Source organism: Aulonocara sp. 'chitande type north' Nkhata Bay, linkage group LG17 (genome assembly GCF_057382095.1).
Source record: "Aulonocara sp. 'chitande type north' Nkhata Bay isolate Kocher_YH1m ecotype deep benthic linkage group LG17, A_spYH_male_GT1.1, whole genome shotgun sequence".
NCBI lineage: Eukaryota > Metazoa > Chordata > Actinopteri > Cichliformes > Cichlidae > Aulonocara > Aulonocara sp. 'chitande type north' Nkhata Bay.
This window is the reverse complement of record NC_141360.1, coordinates 12384597-12407473: the sequence shown is the minus strand read 5'-3', so window position 1 is coordinate 12407473 and position 22877 is coordinate 12384597. Positions and strand designations below refer to the sequence as shown.

The window sequence follows — 22877 nt, the reverse complement described above, 5'->3', positions numbered from 1 at the left end:
AAGCATTTTCTTTTTCCTCCAAGTTTCCATTCTTCTTTTATCACACAGATATGGAACATTATGAAACCTGGCCTAATGGAAGTAGCCACTAAAGCCTCTATCGTGGTGTCCCAGTTCTAGTTCAAACCTTCTCACTCCCAGAAGCACAGGAAAACACATCACTGATCCACAGCAACCAAAGCCTAATCCAAAGGAACCATTACAGCATCTCTAAATGAAATCTGAATTTAAATGTAACAGTAGTTTGCTGTCTTAAAGTGAAAAAAATGAACGTTACTGTATAATTATTATGCATTTTACAGCAAACTGTTAAAATGTCTGCAATATATCTGAAAATACTGAAAACATCAGACTATAAAAAACTGTACAAAACAAGGGACTTCAAAATGTCATGCTATTTTAAATAAATAAATAAAATGGTCAACAAACTAAAACTAAAATCAAAAGCAGCTACAAAATATCCATTCTGTGTTTTACAGGTTTTTTCAGACATGATTACTTTGATAATGCAAATGCACACAAAAAAAAAGAGATTGCCAATAATTAAACACACCCAATCATTAATTATAACCCTACTTTACACAAATAAAGAAAAATAATTTTTCTGGAGCATGATGAGAGAGCAGTAACATAGTTTAATTGCAGTATTTGAAAGCAAAAAGACCCAGCAATAATTAGGGATGGACCGATCCGATATTATGTATCCGCATCGGTCTGATACTGAACTAAATTACTGGATCAGATATCGGAGGGAAATAAAAAATGTAATCCGATCCATTAAATATCACAACAGCATCTCCCAAAACTTGCGACATGGCGTAACTCGGCTCACAACCTTAGCACGTTGTTTTTGGCCCACTTTGCACCAGAAAGAGGAAATCAGCAGCTAAACAACAGAAACAACAATTAAAATTTATTCAATATTACTTTCTACACCAGGATCCTTTTCTACGTAGCTGACAGCTGGTAACTGTGCAGGGCCGGATCTAGCAAAGTTTAGCCAGGGGGCTATAACAGGCATTAACAGGGAAAAGGGGGCACAAAGACATACTTTTCTTTCTTATTCTCATTTAAAATGTCTAGATTTTCATAAATAATTATCTTAATCTTACACCCAAAGTTTTAATCGGATGTAAAATGTATAGAAATCCATTACTGTATATAGTAACTATTAAGTCTAATATACCCTAGTAAGCTATAGTACTTTTTCCTTTGGGAAGGTACCATCTGTGCAGTCTGCAATTCTGTTGAAGAAAGATGTTGAATCTATTTAATTATTGTAGAAAAATAATTGATTTTTTTACACATGCATTGGATTTAAGTTGATTGCGTTGATCAAGCATCACAGGGTGGGGGGTGGTTGCCTTTTTTTTTTTTTTGCTGGGAGTTGGCAGCCCTATTATTTAGGTTGCTTAATATTTCTGCTAAGTACTCTTTAAAATACCGGAATAGGGAGGATGGTGTAGGTTTGAGTAAATTAGATAGATCAGTATTGCTGAACTATGTAATATTTTGGGTGCAGTGTATTTTTTGCCTACAGGTATAACAGAATAGCTTTGGTGTTTTGTGTTTTAAAACTTGAGTGTGAACTTATACAAAATGCAGCAAGATGTATTTTAAAAAAAACAGTTTTATTCATTAAAAAATACATATTCATATTCATATCGGTATCTGCAAATATCCAAATTTATGATATCAGTATTGGTATCGGACATAAAAAAGTGGTATCGTGCCATCTCTAGCAATAAAGTGCTGTGAATCCATCTTACTTTAGAGAGACACAAAACCATTTAGCCCCCCACCCAAAAAAAAGTGTATTTAACTTTTGTTACAATTCGCCGCATTCACTGCTCCATGTGAGCTGGGATTTCCATCCAAAAGAAAATAATTTGAACTGAAAAGACTTGATTACTAATTTTACACACTTCTACTGCAGCCTGGTGCTGTGATTTGCGGAAATATTCGGATGTAGAAGTTCCACCAGGAAGAAAAAAGTCTAAACTGGCATGATTCTAATTATACATTCATCTCTTTAACTTGGTGAATAATTGCTTTGCTGCTGTTTTTAAAACTATCCCCGTCATACTCGAACACTTTACTGTCACACCGCAACACATCTATTAAGAGCTGCAGTTTCATGCAAATCAATGGAAGGAAGAACACACTCCCACACGCACAGACACACTTTAAGATAAAAAGTCTTGGCTGCTGTGATTTATCAGACTACCTGCTGTTCAGACTGTTGTCCAGAGCTCGCATTAGTCTCTATCACCATTTTGAGTTCTGTCAATCATCTCCCCTGCAGTGTGTGTGCATGTATGTGTGTTGGGGTATTGGGGGTGGGGGGGTCAGTCCCATTACAGTATTGTGATGACAATCTGTCAAGTTAAGTCAGCCATATGACCGGGGGTGTGAAGGTTTAAAAAAAAAAAACACTGCTCTCAGACAATGCAGGCGACAGCACTGGAAGAACACACCACAGCTTGAGGTGGGTAAAGGGAAGAAAGAAAAAGAACAAAATTGCTATCAAATACGATGATATATTCATCTACAGGGTTAATTATTGAAAGTTAAACATGCAGGAGGACTTTCATTTAGTCATTTTAATGAGATGAGATGAGCTGGCAATTTGGAAATTGATTTCAGTCTGACATCGCTGTCAGCACTCCCCAGACTCAGTTTGTCAAGCCCTGGTGTGTGTGTCCATTCTCACTTGTGTTTATGTAAACATCTGTATAACCAGCTTTATGGTTTAGTGTGCTTTTAATTAACAGAAAGCACATGCTAATGCCTGTACATGCAATTTGGTTTTTGCATGACATCATTGAACTATGCAAAATGTGTTTTTTTTTTTAAAAAGACATGTATATTCAGATCTCCAACAGGCAGTTAAGTCTCAATTGCACCAATGCAGGTCTCAAATCTAAACTCAAATGTCCAAGTTGGGTTATAAGTATTAAACTGAGTCATAATCCAAGCTGTTCGAGTATTTTGTGGAACATTTTTCTTTCACAGCTGCTGCATGGTGCTTAAAGTACATTGCCAAAATTGAAGAAATTAGTCTCTAGCCTGACTTGGGTCTTGAGATTTTTTACTTTCAAATCTTCTGTGAGCTCAAGACTTCAGGGAGGTGAGTCAAAAAGTCACATTTCAGAGCAGTCCGGAGCAGTCAAGTCTTTGATTCTACCGCTGGGAATAGACCTTAAGTTTATTAAAACCTGCAAAGAGCAGACTCCCTGTCTGTTAGACTCCTCCTAACATGCCAGGGTTCCTCGGTGTTAACAGCTGAAGGGTGGGACATCTGACTCAGTGACTGGAGTTGGGATGCATCCAGCCCCTGAAATCCCACCTTTTACAAAAAAAGACACAGACAAACAGAAAGAAAAAGATGTACTGCTAATGTATGTTACAGCTTTACATTGTAGAGCCACAGACACAAAGGGGAAAGCCAGACTTGGATGAGACGATGAAAAGCTGGATGTGGGAGGGGAAGAACTCTGCAGGGACAGCCGATGGAGACAGCGCTTTATGAGACTGAGGTGAACTTTGCCCAGCTGTGACCCTGCACTGAAACCTGATGAACTGGATCAGAAAAATTATTTGCTCTCATAGCAGCCCACTGCTTTATCATTTGCATAACATTTTTATTTTTTATTTTTTTTGCCGATTGTTGAAAAATCATCTTTATGATAATCTAACTGGGAAAGACTTGATCAAACGGAAAAACTAACTGATCAGGTCAGGTCAAAGACTACACCCACAAGTCTGCAGTTTTGATAAGTACACATTACCTTAAGGTCTTGTATAACATGCAGTAGGCAGAAACGTGGTACAATTTTAATGAAACAGGGCCGAGAACGGTGTTACCCGGTGCCGAAACAGGGCAAATCCTCCCCCGTATCTCTTTCAACTTCTTTGTTGTTGATGCAGTTAAACTGTGAGTGTTTCCTTCAGCAATTTCTCCTCACATTCCAGCAGCGCTGAATAGTTTATTGGACTGTGACAGAGAGACCTCTGTCTTCCCAGCATTTCTGTTATCGTCTGCCACGCTCTCCGTTTGAGCTTGAGCGTTTCACTTTTCTTTCTCCGTCCCTATTCCTTCAGCAGAGACGCTGCCACACAGTGAGCAGTTATGCTTTGTGTGTGTTTTGTCAAAAATCTGACACCAAAGTTACGGGTTACTATCCTATAGTGTGAAGTTTGAGAACAAGTTGCTTTGTACTGACAGTGTGCCTCTGCTGCAGTAAAATGGCCCCAAAAATAAGCTGCTAGTGCAGCTCCGTTAGATGAATCCACACCTACCTCCAGCCTCTCATAACACAGATGAAATGCTTTGTTTTTTTCTACTTTACATTGTGCATGTTGTGTATAAAGTGACCTTGCTCAGAGGGCAGTTTCTGGCATGTTAATATCAAAATACAGCTCAGAGGTCACATTTAAAGACTCTTTAATCCTATCATCTAACAGGCAGCTGTCCAAAACGCTGATGCAGGAGAACATGGGCCTCTCTCGAATCTCTTCGCCTCGCTTTCTCTCTTTTTCACCCCACCATACTTCTTTTGTCTCACCTTCCTCACACAACCCACTCTCATCCTCATCTGCCTCAATTACCTCTAAAAGCCAACTTTGCATCAAATCGCTAATGACATACGGACATTTGCTATTTTCAGACAAATGCTTTTCTCTTTTTTTTTTCTTACTTTACCTCTAGATTATGCTATAATATTCAACTTGTGCACTCAGTGCATTTCATGAAGCCGTGTTAAAAGCACTCGTCCTTGAGTCCCCTGTATAATCTAGAAACAACAAAACAAATGTCGGGAGATAGAAGATGGAAGGAATTTTCATGTGAAGCAGTAAGGAAGCAACCGGAGCTCCAGCAGATCCACTCCAATATGATTTTGCACGACGTGGGCCAGCAGTTAGCTCGAGGCTGTTTGGAACCTCTGTATAAAATAAAAGCACTGTTTGTTCATGTGAGGTCCTCTCAATGGAATTGTGACGGGAGTGCAAATGATGGGGGACCAGATTTTCCCACACATGAATTTAATGAAGAGTTGCGTCCTCCGGATTGGCAAATACCAAGAACAATATTGAAAGGAGGCGAGATGTGGCATCATATAGCAAATCCATGTTTATGTGAACAATCAAGTGACTATTGTTTTTCCACTCTTTTCATAATCTTTTTGTAAGTCTCAAAAAAGGCTGCTGGGCTTATTCTATGAGGACTGAGGTAATTATAATTTCAATTTACAATCTGAAAAAAGTAAAACATAATATTCCATAAACCTTTTTTCCTAGATTTGTAAACACCTGTCATTGTGCTCTCAAGGTTTCCAGCAGCTCTCTGACGAAATGGACAGTCAGCACGTGCCCCCATGCACAATCACTTCAGCCTTGTCATGTGACACATGATTGTTTTTCATGTAAAAGAAAAAAAATTGTCCAAGACATTTGCAGAGGAAACATAATGTTTCTTTGAGCAGCGGGAACACTCAGAGATTGCAATTTATCTTTGAAATGACACCTATGACAAGGTCCTGTTTATTTCTGTGGGGAAGAAATATCCATTTGGAAATGCTTTCCTTTTTTTGTCCTGCTACTTCAATAGAGAGAGGAGGGTGTTAAACAAATGGCCATTCCACTGAAGCACAGCCAACAGTGGATCAAACTACAACATTTTTACGCCCACTGCTCATCATAATGGCAGGCTATATTCAGTAAGCACCGCTGAACATCAAATATTTCAGCTGAAAAAATACTTAACAAGGCATCTTTGATGACTCTCATCATATGCAAGGTTTAATTTCTTGTCATTACGTGACCTAAAGGCCACGTACGTCGATGGCACAGCAAAAAAAAAAAGAAAAAAGTGATGCGTAACTCTGTGATACATCTTTCTCATCTTATTCAAATTCTGAATAAAACATTTGTCAAGTTATTTCCAAATACATTTCATCTCTTGGGGTTTAAACCATTCTCTGCAATCACAGAAAATTCCCTTCGCCTCATTTTCATTTATATAGAGTTAGATCACAACAACATTCAAACATTCATTCTAAGGCACTTGATAATCTAAGATAAAGACCCTACACTGCTGCACAGAGAACCCCAATGTTGCAATAATCCCCTCTGAGAAAGCACCTGGCAACAAGGGGGAGGAGGAACTCCCTTTTAACAGGAAGGAAGGGCATCTGGCAGAAGCAAGCTCAGGGAAGGGTCGGCATCTGCTGCGACCGGTTGAGGAGTACGCAGGTAGAAGGAACATAAAAACACAGACAACATGGTGTGTGCTCAATAAAGTCTGAAAGGAGCAAAGAGTTTCTGCAGTATACTTTCAGACAACATTTTCTCATCTGGATTTGTAAAATATCATCTCAAAACTCAGGTTTCCTTCTAGTTTTTTCTTTCTTAATCTTAAAATCCAGGTAGTCACACTAAGGTACAGATTGTACTTATTGACATCGACTGCCAACATCTATAAAAGTGCTTGTATGTGCAGCACTAAAGAAAACCTTGTGTCCTATAAATGAACAAAAATGCAATTTTATGATCAGAATCCTTAACCTTCAGCATATGGCGGTGATATAAAAGACCACACTATTTTCTTCTTTTCAGGCTAAAGATACAACCGTTGGGTTTGCTGCTGTATCTCATCAAGCGTATTAAAGGTAATTTGGAAAAAAGAAATATGACAAAGGGAAGAACCTGAAGACTTTTATGATTTGATACCATCAACCAAGACAGGCTTGCTGAGGCTAAATATGATTCTGTGTGCTCTGGAATGTGTATAATGTTAATGCATTACTTTTGCTTAATGGTGGAATTGAGAAATAAACTCCCCAGTCTCTCTCTCTGTTCCTCCCTAACTGTCTCTCAATCTCTCTTCCTGTCTCCACATATACAGCCGTGTCTGAGCCACGACGTTATTAGCCATTAAGTTGATAGCAGTTGGATGGCAGAAAAAAAAGCTCTACAAAATCCCTTGCAGGTCTCATCCAGTATTGCCGTAGGGTTTTCTTTAAAATACCCAAAAAAGCAAATATTTAACTTGCTGTTTAGATATTTTTATTTCCTTAATGTGGGTCAAGAATTTGAGCTCCTATAAATTAGTGACTTACAAATATTGAGAGCCCAACACAAGTAGAGCCATTTAATCTTTTGAATGAATTTTCAGATTCAAATCAGTGATTTCAGTCCCTAACACTTCTAATGCAGGTGTATCATCCATTCTAAATTGCATGTGTATTACTGTGGACTTCTGTTAGATATTACATTTATCGGACTATTAAGTGCCATATCTCAAGTGCAATAATGACACGCTGCGGGACGTGCAGTCATTTCGCAATGAAAGAATTACCGTTTTTTCTCGGAACATAACTTCAGATTGGAAAGCAGGGTTGGCTGTTTTATTTTTATTTTTGCGAGAACACCAGTCAAGCAAAAATGAAACACATGTCCATAACTTAGTCATCTCTCAAAATGTTCTTCCCTGAGGCAAAAAAGTCAATGAAAAGATGAGACACTGAGTCAAAGCATTTTTCATCACAAGAACTACTGGTGGTTACATTAAAGGTATGACGTGCACAGTGCGGAGCCAGCATTTCCTCCAGCTATTTGGAGCATCTGCGTGAAAACGACAGCTCTCTTTGTTTTGTTTTTCCCGTTTTTCCCAGAAAACACTGAAAGATTCAATAAAAACCATTATTTGTAATGCCCTCAGATGGTACAGCTGTAAAATCTCACAGATTAGCAGCCCTGGGATGAAATAAAATGTTTGCAAATTCCTCATTCGGTCAAAGAAATGATTTCATAGAAGCCGTGATTGCCGATATCCTCGACATTATTCGTTGCTCGTTTTGAAAGCGGGTGATTGATTCACAGGCTTCTTGAGCTAAATTAACAAAATTAGCAGTGTTCCACTTTGAGTTAATATCTCAATTGATTTTGTTAAACAGAATATTCTAAACAGCTCATTTATTTCGCCTTGCCTACCAATCTGCTCCATTTGTGATGAATAGATGTATCTGTCTGCACAATTTTTTTTTTCTTTCAGGCTGCGCTGCAGCTCTTCCAGTAACTTTGTGTAACAGCCAAAATTACATGTTTCCTCCAGAGATATAGGGCTGGCTACCGACTGCAGTGTTGGATCTTGACTCTCACCCCGTCTTTTGGAGGATACAGTAAGCTTGATGAGACGAGGGAACTCCCAAGCCTAATCTTTCTTGAGAATTTCAGCAGCCGTTCTAGTCGGAGATTGGGACAGAACTGAGCTTCCAGCCCCCGAACATCTGCTCACTTATTGAAGAATGCCAGAGCTGTAATGGTCACCTGCCTGAGCTGTGTGTGTATGTGTGTGTTTAAGTGTAAATGTATGTATGTGTGTTCTCACAATATCCATGTCTGGAACACACACACACAGCAGATCTACTTTCTTGGCACAGCAAATATGCAAATTGAAACAAGTGTCTTTTTGTGATATCTCACAATTTGAACACATTTGAAGGAAAACAATAGTAGAAAAATAGATGGAGGGGAGGCATGCGCTTTGCAGGGGGGAGGATTTGATTAAAACATTTCATTAGAATTTCTTCAACAGGATCCACTTTGTAACTTGTCTGCAAGCCAACCCTGAAACCATCCTCAAAGTAGGGAAACAGGAACTGATAAACTTTACATCTTCCCCTCCGTGCTGACTAATGAGGTTTTTGGCCCTAATTAACCTAGTTATCTTCCCCGCTACAACTGTCAACAATGCCTCTCATACCAGTGCCACGGGTAAAACACAACCTTTGTGAAATTATAATATGACTGCCAGTTGCACTCATCCGGCTGTCTTACAAACAAATAAAAAGGATCATCTCCCATGGTGTCCTGGGAAAAAGACATCAAAGACCAATAAATAAATAAATAAATAAATAAAAATGTCACTATCAAAGTGCTTACATGCCCAGCCATGAACACACATATTTACAGATCTACAAACATGCATTTAAAAACTTTAGACATGAAAACCCAAAACAATAATACATGAATAGCAACGCTAAGCTGCTGCGGGGAAGGTCAGTGGAAGTGTGTAGGCAGTGTGGGTGTGTGACTGAGTGCTTTTTTTTTCCCTGTACAAACTGTTGTGTAGGTGTTTTTCTGTGGACTCTCAAATTTACTTCTGAGACTTCTGAAGATGCTGGTGATCCAATTTAATGATGGAATGTTTAAAAAAAAAAAAAAAAACACCCACCAGGATGCTCTCGGATACTAAAATCTGAATTAATAAGAGAAGACAACGAGCCCTAATTTCATGTTTTACATTAAACTGCTCTTTTAAACTCATTTTATCCCTGTAAAGCTATCAGACTTTGTGATTTTCTGCAGTTTTCTTTATCTTTACTAATCCTCTTTGTATGCAAATACATTCCGGTCTACTCATAGAAAAAATGGAAACTTATTTACATTTCCTATTTAAACTGGCTGGTGCTGCTATAATCATATATACTACTGTATATTCATGTATTTTTAACTCTAAAGCAACCAAGCTATTTTAGCAAATAAAATGACAGAGTGGGATGATTTATGGCCCCATTCTATTTTAAATTACTCTATTAATGGCTCTGATTATCATACCTAGGCTGCTTTCTTTATTTATGAAAAATGCTCCAACGTAATAGTTGTGTTTTCCAATCATTTTACGTAAAAAGGAGTGCAACAAACAAATCATGCAAACAAAATGACATTTACTCAGCCAATCTTTTTCTGTGGCTTACGAAACATTTATTTTTCAACAATACAGAAGGACAAATACATGTTAAAACTTCTGTTTGTTTGATTGAATTGTGTATTACAGCACACTAGTATCATTTCAAGACCAAAATAGAGACAAAATTGTGACCCTGTGATACTTTAATCATCAACAAAACACAATAGCATCATAGTCAGGCTCATGTTTAATCTTACTTACTTCCATGCTTCTTTTATGTAGATTCATGACACTCAGGAAACATTTTCATGATTAAAATTTATAATATATATGATAATAAAAACAATATAGCAGAAGAATAAGAGTATATAGTTTAATATACAGCTGGTTTCATAAATGAGGTGACAAAAAAGTACAATATATCCTATAAATGTTGATAATTATTTGTTGTTTTTGATATGGATAGATCCTCGAACTGAAGATTAAACATATTACGAGCATGTTTAAGCAGAAATATTTACTTATTTTGGAATGGTGCTACTAGAGTAAGCAATTTATATATTTTAAAAAACAGATCATGTAACCGTGCAAGTCATGGATCTGTGACACACAAGAAATCAGGTGAATTTATTCAAATCAAATCTCGCTAAACAGCAATTGTAACAACATGTCTAAAACTCAGCAAACATTAAGATGATTTTTTTTGAAAGACAATGTTTTTTGTTTGTTTGGTTGGTATCTCCTACCTCTACGAGGGTCTGGAGCAACTAGACCCCAAAAACAATGCATTAGAGTTAAGTATGGCGAAGGCAATATACTGTGTACTAATGATGCATTTGCTCAGTGTGGATGCTACTGTCATACAGCAAAAACAAAAACTCTTTGTTCTCCATATGAAATGAATGCAGCTGTGCAACAGTGGAGCCAGGCAGCATATAACCCAATAACCCAGCCCGTGTTATTGTCACAAATGCACGGTGGGACTTTACAGTGAAACAGTGTGTAGTTCTGTTTAACAGGCATAGGCATGTGCCACATAAGACTCTATGTCTTTGTATTAAAAAAAATCCAATTTAATCTTTCTGTGACTATTTACAAAATGAGACAGTAGCTTATTAAGGCGGAGAGACTCGACAGCAGACGTCTTCTAGGCCAACATGGAAATAGATCAGTCCGACAAATCCTTCTCCTCGCAAACGCAGGACGGAAAATTTGGCTGGAGGAAGCAATAAACTGATAACAAAAAACAGCACCCCCCCAGCACCATTCATTTACTACAGCGACAATTCATTATGAAAGATGAATAGCGGCGCGCCCAGTCAGCTCACACACTGACATCAACATTTCACATCACTATGCAAAGAAAGTTAGCTCGCAACACTTCAAGCTCCTCCAAATCAATCCACAGCAAACTTTGATTTCCGAGTGTTGACTATCAATATAATTATGTTAGCACAGGCAGAAAAAATTCTGAGTGTTTCTCCGGCAGCGTACAGTATCTGCATACGTCTTTTCCTTGCGGTGGCTGTCTGTGGAGGCAACGTGAGATCAATCGTTTAGCTCAATCGATGGCGTGTGAAGCAGGTTGGAGGTTTTAACGAGTAAAACTCTGTGAGGATTAATCCGCGAGAATATTGTAAATCATTATAAGGTGCCGTGCGTAAAAGTTCAGCTGAAAGCAAACAGGGGGAAAGCTGTCTTAATGATTGCTCCTCAGACTGTAAACTTCTCACTTTCTAGCATTTATATGGCTGCATATCACTGAGTGGCCAAGAACATACAGAGAGGAAGCTTCTATAAATCACTGGAGAACACAAATAGGCCTCTTCTGCTGGTGGCCTTGTACACACAGACTCAAAGGTTGCTCTTAAATTAAAGGCACACATTCCTCCCTCACTATTTACTCTGGGCTCTTTTTTCTTCTGGTATTCTGCTGCAACTCTGACTCTGTGAATATCTGTAAATGGAAATTCACTGCATGATTCTTCCACTACTGATCAGGTAAGCTAGTTAAAATTTGAAAAGCAACCCCCCTCATGTGTCATCCAGTCACATGCTCAGCCACCTCTGTCAGTGCATATTTATGGGCAGGGTGACAGCGTGACACCTGCCTGTTTTAATGACAGGAAGTCTGTCCTTGATCTGTAAAGAATTATGTGCAATATGGTACAATTTTGCTCTCAAAGCAGCCCTGTGTCCATCCGTTTGTGCGCCTCTACAGAATATGCTCAGACTCAACATTCAATTACCAGTTGCCTCAGAGAGAGATTTTTGGCTTAATGCCCCCGTCGGTCTTAATCTGAGAGATTCTACTTTAGCGCCAAAGTCAGCCTCAAATCCCTCAATGAAACTTTTTGATTTTCTCCTCTTTAGCTTTTCTCTCATCTTCTCATCTCGCCCACTTTTCCCTCTTCTCCTTGCAGCGGCTCTTCTCTGTCTGAAGTGAAACTTTGTCAGTTTGCTCATTATCATAAATTAATGGGCTGAAGATGTTGAGCAGATCCCGGCAACACTCGACCCTCGAAATACCACCTAAACCAAGATGGGGTGATCTTCTTGTTTTTCTTCTTCTTCTCGTTTCTTCTTTAGCTTATGACTTTACTTCCTTATGTCATTGTGTCATCATGCCAACTGTAATTTGCCCCCTAAAAATAACAATTATGATCAATTACAGGGTTTCTTAAGCTGAACACTTGGTACCACCCTCTAAACCTCATCCACCGATCCTCCTGAAGTCAGCAACAGAAAACTACTTTACGTTGCATTAACTTAATGTTCTGCGCAGAGCTTTTCTCGTCCTTTTTCCTGTGCTTTCTGCTCTTTTTTCCCCACTTCCTCCCACCACATCCGTCCTTCTTCAGCCATCACACCTTCAAATGAAGCTGCCTCCTGCCCACCACTAAACTGTAAGAACAAGGAGCCCTCTCAGGCATGTAGTGCCTCCTGTTAGCCTCAGTCTAAAAAGCCTATAGCTGGTTTCCTGCTCAGACACAGTTGCCCTGTAAAAGTTCTGTTCAAGCTCGATTTGTTTCCTCTCAAGTACACGTCAATCACAGACAGATGGTCCTGTCATCGTCACTCTGACGGACAAGCAAACAGACACGAACACAGAAAATTAGACTTACATGCCATATACAGCCTCGATTGGCATCGCAGCAGTGAAGTAGAGAAAAAAAAGAATCAGACAAGGTTTTGAGCTCCTTCCGTTTTTGTTGCTCAGATGACCGATGCAAGGAGAGAAATCTCTCTTTTCATAGGAGGAGACAGTGTGCCTTTCAGGCCTGGACACGGTTGAGTTCACCAGTCTCCCAGGATAGATGAGGACACTGCTGAACAGTGGCCCTGTTGTGGCCCTATAAACAGTCTGAGGCTTTGGCACTTGTGCCTAACACTGGCAAGTGGCAATGAGAATTACAGCAGTGATTCACTGACTTTTTTTTTCCTACCGTGAAGCTTTGCAATAAAACAAAACTTCCTGCCACTGCAGTTGGGGGTTTTCACATGAAGTTACATTTAAAATACTGCAAATAGCACCTATGCCAGCATGCCCTCGGGCCACTATGATAGCATTTTAAATGTTATTTGTTTTCTTGGAGGGTATTTGGCTCATTATCGCAGCCTCCACTGATCCCATAAGGCTGCCTTTGACTCATGTGCCTTTTTTGAGGGTGAGGCTTGAGGGTGCAATGTATAATTATGAAATCAGTGGGACTATTTATTTTTTTCACTCTTCCAGCCTGAGAGCAGAGCTGGGAGCTTGGCGAGCAGTACTCTGTCCACACATCAGTGTAAGAGATCTGATCCTCCACAGGAGCGAATGCCAATACACCCCTGAGGAATATAGATTAGAAATGTTTGTTGTTAGGGCAGATAAAGAGTGGCAGTGTGGGTGAAGGAGGGTGTGTGTGTGGGTGGAGGAGACAGGCAATGAGAAATGAGGAGGAGGAGATGAGTCTGATTGTGCTCATGTATAAACTGACAAGGCATGAAAAGTAATATTGTGTATGCTCTCCTGAAAGTGCCAGCAGATACAGTTCGGGAGTTTGTGTGCATGTATGCAGGGGTGAGACTGTGTGTATGCGTCTGTGCGTGAGAGTTTCACATTGTACTGTGGTCAAGCAACAAAGAAATTCACTGATGTCACAGTCACAGCAGATGCAAAGAGCTATTCGGGTCAAACACGGTGCTGAGGGTGAACATCCACAGGTAGCGTGGGGTTTTTCTTTTACTTTATACTCGCACAAATTCGACAAATTAAGCTAAATTGCAAGAACTCACCGCGGTTTAGGACGACAGAGAAAGTTTAACTCAGTGTGTCCCATGCTCTCGCCGAATCCCGGTGGCTCTCAGCTGCCCAGATTGTGGAGAAACTCATTTCACAGTTTGTCAGGGTTCAACTGCAACTCCACGGAGGGAAAAAAAACACCACTCAAAAAAAAAAAAAAAAAACCACTCCGAGAAAAAAAGAGGTAAAGCTGCTCCGGACAAATCCGACGGTCGGTTCTACACCAGTGAGAAACTTTGAGAAAAGCAGTCGGGGGTGCGCTTGGGGTTGACAAACGGCTTATCCCACAGTTAATTCAACGTTCCTGGAAGCAGAGGCTCTGACCTTTCTGGGGATAATGACTTTACAAAATGAAATCATCCAGCAGGAGATGTAGTCAATCGGAGAAACGAGCAGGAGGAGGAGGAGGAGGAGGAGGAGAAAGACTCCAGGAGCGCAGAGGAGCTAACGTTCAGGAGATTAAAAGCTGTCTTAGCGCAGTTACCAGAAAGCGGCGGGGTCCAGCCTCGGACAGATGCGACGGAATGCGGCTACCTGCCACCCCACGAAGATTGTTAAATATCCCGTTGTGAATTCCGCCCCGGCACCGTTTTTCTTTTTTCTTTTTCTTTTTTTTTTTTTTTTTGTTCCACCTACTTGACCCGCCTACTCCGCAGCGCTGTGTGGAGGAGCGCAGATCCTGTGGAAACTGAAGGTATAGGCGCTCAGCAGATAACAGGCATGGGCGCTTCGGCTCTCCCCTGTGCCCCTCTCTCACTTAGTCACATGTTTAAGACACAAGTAGCCCTCTGTAATAGCTGCCAAAGGAGGGTAGACTAAGGTAGCCGACGTGGCGAGAATAATAATGCGTGACTTTCTCCCCCCGCTCACTTCAGATGAAAAGCCCTTTTCGCAAAATGCTCGAAATGGCATTCCTGCCATTAACTTTATGCCCCAATATACTTGTTTTAATGCTGCAGCTATTTCTAAAGACACGAGCATCGGAAGTCATTGAATATCCCTCATAACTGCTTGGCTGCAAACTCCAGAAAAAAGCCCCTCTAGCGAGGACGTCAGTGTTTAAGTCCTTATGTGTCTGAGCTGTCACATTAGTTAGAGGAGGAGAAGGTGTTGAGCATAATGCCTAATCCTCTTTGGTTTTGTCTTGTGGAGCATGCCTATGCATGAACCATGAGTCATTAAATGGCACTGCAAAGGCGGCTCTGCTTCAAAATAAAATAAAATAAAAATAAAAATCACCATGCAGCAGAGATACAGCAACTGAGTGAATGAATAGATGCTGGCATTTTCATAATGACTGTGACAGCACACATTATAGCAACAGGGATCAGCGCTGTTCAACTGTATGCTGCCTGGGCACCTGATTTCATTTCAGATTGCATTGATCAAAAGCGGCGCCAGAGCGTGCAGGATGTGAATTGGTCAGGGAGGCGGATTCCGTTTCCTTTTTATTGGCTCTTACTACTTTGCAGAAATAATTAACATGCAGGCTGGTGGGAAAGCGTGCGCACTGTGCCCGAATTACATCTGAAATGCAATTTGAATCCTCTCAGAGAGCAGCCCATAATTCCTAAAACATCAAGAACAAAAAAAAGTGAATGCTAAATACTTCACTGCAGAGATTTCATATTGCATGCACTGATAAACGCTGATGATGAGACTGCAACATATACAATTCTGTGTGTGTCTCTGTGTGTGTGTTTGTGTGTGTGTGTTGGGGGAGCGGGGGGGTGCCCGGGCCGTTCCTCATCTCATAATTCTGTCGGCACCCGAATCTACCCAGAAACAGCAGAAATTAATCCGTGGGAGCAATCGGGGTGTGGAATTCTGTGGGCACAGTAGCCTCGGTGTGGTGCTAATTAACCCAGTTTCCCCGTGCGTTCCAGCCTCCTTTTAGTATGCCGTACCGTACTGGAGCTGTCCGTGGTTCTGAAGTTGATTTATGTCGCGTCCCAGCAGAGATTTGTGGCAGATTCAGCGTGACACAGACTCTGATTTTTTTTATATCCCCAACTGTCAATTCCGATCAGACCGGTGCTGCAAAATGTGACAACTTGTTAGAAAAATGCGTCTAATGTAAGCATTTCCTTAAGTGCGTGCATCCATCTGTATGCTGCAAGTACAAAGATGACAGCGTTGTCCCACTATCAGGCTCATTTGTCATTCATATTAAAGGCCTCTGGCTGCGTAGTTGTTACTGGTGATAAGCTTGTGGGTGGGGTGCCGACCTTGGGCAGAATAACCACGATCTTTTGAGCTCCTGGGATTGTCACGGTCCGCTGTGACAGACCGTGTGGAGAGTGCGTGGAGGACTCAGGTGCGGACACGAGTGACACGGGAGTAAACTTTAAACAAAAGCGAGCCTTTTATTGTGGCTGGTAACGCAAGAGAAACAAACAAGAATAAGGGCAGCTCAAAAGCAATAACTAAACAGAAACCTAAACTGGGAATGAACCAAGGTAAGGCTATGAATACAACAGACCGGGCATGGAAACATGGAGGGTGGGAACACAGACGACGCGACACAGACTGTAAGAAACACAGAGACTAAATACACATGAGGGATGATCAGGGGAAGTGGCCACACATGGGAACGCAGCTGATATACATGAACTTAACGACAGGACAGGAGGAGTGAAACTGAATACACTGACAGTGAATGCAGGCCTTCAAAGTAAAACAGGAAACATGGGACATGAACCGGGGAGACGTAGTACAGGGGGAGGTGACAGACGCGACAGCATGAACTTGACAGTACAAGACACACAGACATAAACACACGAAGGGCAAGGGAGGCTTGATACAAGGGTAACATAACTACAAAAGGACTGGACTACCTTAAAGAACCTAAACAATCAATAAACATCAAAATAGACTAAACACAAAACACTGGGTCGCACGACCCAGGACCATGACAGGGATCGTGGAGGTTAAACTTCCTGATCAGCTAAAAACTTTCAATGCTTGGTTGGGTAAACAAGTAGTTCCCGAAGGAAGGCAGACACAGTTTGCACTTTGAGTCAATTATTACATTATACAGCTGCATCAAACAAACAAACAAACAAACAAACAAAAAACAATGGATGCAATATATTTACTGCCCACAACTGTTAGTATTTATTTACCAACCAAGACTCTGATAATCCTGATTTGTCTTCTGGCAAGTCCATCTGGTCAAACTAAAACACAAAGTAAAGGAAAAAGAAAAGGAAAGCTTTGTAAAAGGTTGTATGGCCTTCAGCTTAACTCAAAAGAATGCCGAAGAATGCAAGAAACAGTAGGGTTATGTGTTAGACTATGTGAAAAGGTTGGACAAGGTAATGAAGGGAAAATTATAAAGAAATATTTATAAATATGCAGATGATGCTGTTTAACTAACAAGACAGTTAAAAGAAAGGCCAATGGCAGCTCACTTGGCAGAGAAGCCAGGGTGCATATGTGAAGGTTGTGCCTATTGTGTAAAATGTTTGAAAACCACTGGGCTAGACAGTATATAAAAGTTCAAATGTTTTGTTGTGTGCTGAAGTCAATATTGTTGCATACACCATGACGTCACTCACTCATTTCTAGACTTAAAGACTCAGCCAGAGGCGATCTTCAATTTTATACTACCCATTTTATGGGAGATAGCTGTAATTCAGTAGTCCAGCTCACAAGGTTGTCCTCGATGAAAAGGTAAAGCTAAATGGCTAAAATAATTGCAAATGAATTTCCCTCATCATTTTTAGTGTTCGCAGAAACTGTATCAACATGTCCAAAATAAAGCAGTGGGCTACATGCTCTACTTGGAGGATAGAAACAAAGTATCGATCCTATCGCACTAGTATCGATCCAATGCCAATACCAGTGCTGGTATCAATAGTATCAGTATTTAGATTGGTGCATTCATCTCTAATGCGTGCCGACTGGTCAACTGAAGATTTAAGACAGAGCACACTCCCTTGGTGGCATCGGTTTTCAAATAATCACACACTAGATGCATATATAAACCACCGTGACAACGTGCATGTGCGTATGAGAAGCAGATGATTGCAGTGGTCAAAGGTGACTGCTACCAGGAGGCTGATGCTCAAAATTCTCTGCTTCTGCTCACTCACCAGTGCTGAAACACAAACCACGTCCACATTTCACTGGATTAGTCATTTCGTATCTGTGAGTGTTAAATACAAAACATATTCACTGATTTTTGGATGTTTAAACACTCTCACTAGAAACATGTTTCTTCCTGCAAATGGCTCCTACTGGAAACAAAGCCCCTTCCTTTTCACTGTTCCTGGCTATGACCCACCAAGTACTATAATTCTATTAATTTCGCTATCAAGCATTAATGACTGCCATTACCATATTAATGAGCGATGTTCATGAAATGGATCTCCATCATGGCTGGTGGAACTGGAACAACCCAGTGGATTTGCTGCTCCAGTGTCTGTGATGAGCAAGACTGTGTAACTAATTTACACCTTAAGCACAATCTCATTAGAGGACCTGGAGGTGTCTGGAGAGCGTCACATTTCATCCGAGCTCCACTGCTGTCTGGATGATGTCCCTCTAGCAGGAAGAGGAGTGTGATATTTGGCCTTTTTCGCTGTCATTCTTCATCTTCTAATGCCAGCGATCGCTTCAGAAAAGGGGTTCACATCCATGTCAGTGCTTAGTCATTCCTGAATCAGAGATGTAACCTTTAAATTTGCGTGAACGCTTGTTTGATTTTACATCTTTTGTCAATAGGGACTTCAATACACAACAGGAAGGGTTGTTTTTTCTTTCTTTTTGTTTTAGTGGATCTTAGTGTAGCAGACACGCTGACTGTCAGGCTCCTGTCAGGCTCCTGCAAACTCTTAAGGTAATTTCTCCACAGTCACACACAAGTCGAATCCTCGCTTGTAATTTGACCTTAGCAGTCTCCAATATCCCTCAGGCAGCCATGGAGGACAGTTGTTTCAGATAACTCCATTCCACTGGGTCTGTGAAATGAATTTAGGCCTGTTCAACTAAGGGCCCATTCATTTTGGCTCCATTTCACCGTCTATCATCTCCCCCAGAATACCACCAGAGCAGCAGTTATCTATTCTATATTTAAAACAGCTAGGATTATTTGGTGCAGGGGGGATGAATATACCTCATGCTTCATACAGATTACCCCAAGCTATCTTGTGTTACCTTCTATCTATTGCTGCACTACAGATTTGGTATTAGAATATAAGCCAGTGGCAGCAGTATCATACCCTGTTTATTATGGTATGTGCTTATCTTTGCATACCCAGGACAAAAGGTTCGTGAACAGAAGGAACTTTTAAAACGGCTCAGAGAGAATATTTAACATTTCTTCTCTCCGCAAAAGGAAAACTGCTGCTTTTCCCCTTGACTTTTTAAGGAGGTAAGTTGGAATCATTGTTGTTTAGCTTTTAGTGCGCGACAATGAAATCTCTCTGTTGGACTTATTGTGCAATTAGCAACACTCTGTGTAGTGGCCGGCATAGGCGTTAATGCTGACCCCTGTGAGGAGAGAAATTAACCTGACACCAGAGGTAGTATAATAAAGGTGAGATAACCTTGTGAACAGTAACACTCTGATAGTGATCTGTGTTCGCATTGGAGATATTTATCACTGTACGACAGCGGCAGTGCTCAACTGTGTGGCTGCTAATTCATTTGGATTGTGGGATTGATAAAGCTGTGGACTAAGGTAAGCTGCTTTCTCTGTCCTTTAGTGAACACAGATCACATTCATAATCTCATACAGATAATGCTCTTTTCTGACAGCCATCTTACTAGAAACACTGGAGACTTTAGTAAAGACAAATTGCAAATGAAATGTAAATTGTATTTCCGTTCACTGTTAATGACGTAAACTTGAAAAGTTGTATGAAAAAAAACCCCTCTACAAGGTCAAAAAACAAAAAACAAACCAACCCACACTCAGAGTGCCCTTAGGTTAGCTAAAAACTGAATCACTACCCCTGCTAAGCTAATCATTAGCCAGCAAAGCAGAGCTGTAATAAACATTTGACAAAGAACTCCCACTGCTTCTCTTTGATTTTGCTGTAATGTTTTCTTTTCTAATAAACTTAATAACAAGGGTGAAATATTAAAAGACTCAAAAATAATCATCATGATCCGCAGCACAGCTAAATCCATCTGTGTAGTCATATTTATTCTTAGCAATAAAGAGATTTCAAGAAAGAAAGCTGGAAAAATTGAGAGATATGGATAGATCAGTGTGCCTTTATACCAGGACTAGGCTGTGCCGTGGAGGATATCACCGAAACCCAATGAACAGATAGCTTGAAGATTTATCTGAAATGATATAGTGCTGTGAATGAGAAAGCTATGGCTTCTCCATTACCCATCCATCACCTATGATGTATTGCAGATAAACTACTAGGCAGCAACAAGCTTTTGCTGAGAGGCTGACCTCATTGATGAAAGCGAAAAACTCCCCCATGGCCATCGCGGAGTACACAGCCCCCTCTTTTCAATACAACAGTCAGAGCTTGTCTCTGTACAAGGGAATTCATATCAACGCTATTACTTGTTGGGGGTTGGTGTGTGTATACTGACAGAACTGAACAAACTCACAATTTGTCTCCGCACTTGGGATGGAAAGGCCCATGCCTCTACATCAGTGCTTGAAGGTTAAGTCAAAAGGCTGTTCTCGCTCTACAGCGCTGAGGTGAATCTTCGCTAGAGCGTCTGGTTTTATTTCACACAGGCTCGTGTAAACAGACTGCAGCTGAGCCCGTATTTTGAGTTAAGTGAAAATAAACGATGAGCACGAGGTCTTGTAAAATCTTTTGACATATTTCGAGGACTTAAAAATCCAGGAATCAGTGGCACCAATGAAGCGATGCATTGTCAAGCCGAGTCGGTGGGTGAAAAAGGCTTTTCCAAGAGGTGGCTGGTCTTTTGAAATAGAACGCACTGGAAAACATGACTCTCAGCAAAAACTTTGCTTTAATGTCCCAGCAATAGCGGATCCCTCTGAAGTACCGATGCCCCAATTACGTTTTTAACCCACACTGCCATAATACAGTGCGTGCTGAAGGAGGCAGACCTAATATTTACATTTCCCGTTATACTGTAGGACAGCAGCATGGTGTCTGCACTCCAAGATTCCCACATTAAAATGTTGAAATATTTGCATTTTCTAATCAAAGTGTCCTGTGACAGGGGGCGTGGCATCAGTCTGAATTTTTTGTAGCTGCTTCAGGATTTGCTCATTCTCATCTTGCTTATCATCATTAATTATCATTTGTTAGAATTTTAGGCACCTGTGTGGAAGATGTCACTTCTTTGGAGCTTTATTTGTTATTATTTCAGCCTTTATTGGTTTTAGACAAGGGCAGTAGAGAGCAGGAGGGAATGACACAAAGGAAATGGGCCAAGGCAGATTTGAACTCGGGCCCTACAGCCTTTGGGCACATGGATTGCCTGCTCAGCCAAGTGAACTGTAGTGGCATCCCAGAAAGTGTCATTTGATCAACACTAATTTTGCTCTTCTGTGGTAGGTGATCGCATAGATTCCACATAGATTACTCTGAGCTGTAAGTGACCCTTACCTTAACTCTTAGTGATATAGAATAGAATACAACAGAATAGATTATGTGATTTTTGGCCTTTGAAAATTTCACTTGCTGATCAAAAAGCTCCTATTTTTTTTTCTTCCAAACTACAGAGACAGTTTTATAGTTTTCATTTGTGGCTGCTGTTGTGTCATCCAATGATTTTGTTTCCATTAGTTGCCTTAAGTTGCAATCAACACCTTATTTATTGGCTTAAATGATCTGATCTTGAAATTATAGGTGTGAGGTTGAAATTGGGGCATGTTTGGCACTGTGTTGCAGGCTAGGTAACAAAAGGATTTGATATGTTCTCTATGTACTATTTTCAAATAAACATAAGGTGAAGGTGAATAATATTTCCTAGATTAGGTTATTAAATCCATTGTTGAAGTTATGAATCAAATGTTAATTGTACTTTATTTTTTTCTCTTTAATATATGCCTGTCATAACTAAAGCTTTTTCCCTTTCCTTTGAAATAGATGACACAGTGTGTTTATTTCAAAATTTGCTTTATATGCCCTGGGTATTGTATCCCCACTCTGTACACCAGTTGTCTGACTAAATAATTATTCCCTAGGGTTGTGTGCCTCCAACAAATCCTTGGGTTGCAGTCTGCATCCATGTCAGCACAGGCAACCCTAAAGAAAACAGATTTTCAAGAGAATTTGATCTCTTGGCATCAGAGATTAATCTCACCAATCCGGTATTCAATCAAATGTAAAATATTAAAACAGACACAGATTCTTCTTTCTGTGGAGAGTAATGATGTCACAGTGAAGTCAGCCACTGACATTATATAGAATGTTATCAGATCATTGTTTTATCCTATTAGATATTTGTTTGAAATCTTGTCATCTAGAGCTTCTTATCCTTGGGGGAGAAAAACAGCTTTCTGGAGGTCACAGTGACTTTAAATTTCAACCATCAAATTTTAATAGGTTCTTCTTCTAAGTGAACTATGCCAGATTTTAGGAAATTTGCTCACAGAGATCGCTTTTATAAGAATGGGATGGAAGCAAGGTCTGCAAGTGACAGTTAGGTCCAAGTGGTCCTGTTCTTTTCCCCAGTTGTTGCTTATAATAAATATATAATAAATAAATAATAAATAAATAAAACACAATCAACAGCAGAGCTGCAGATTCCAGATTGCATTTACAAAAAAGTTCAATCTCTCTTTTTATTATCCACAAGGACTGTTTACTTGCAGGTGCCTGAATTGGTTGATACAACCACAATTCCAAAAAACGGGGATGCTGTGTAAAATAATTAAACCAGAATACAATGAACTGGAAATGTCATAAAATAATGTTTTATTCACAACTGAACATAGAAAAC

The 22877-nt window shown here is 40.2% G+C and overlaps 1 protein-coding gene across 2 annotated transcripts in view; it reads right to left on the bottom strand.

Moving 5' to 3' along the window:
• Window positions 1-14666, bottom strand: part of LOC147309718 (BMP/retinoic acid-inducible neural-specific protein 3-like) — a 58597-nt gene extending 43931 nt beyond the window's left edge. Inside the window, exon 1 of one of the 2 annotated variants that reach the window (XM_086269290.1) lies at window positions 13973-14666. The gene's annotated coding sequence lies outside the window, so the exon portion shown is untranslated. Of the gene's footprint in view, window positions 1-12819; window positions 13951-13972 lie in introns of those variants that run through there. The other variant, XM_086269291.1, reaches the window with a different exon arrangement.
• Between the last annotated feature and the right edge of the window lie 8211 nt (window positions 14667-22877).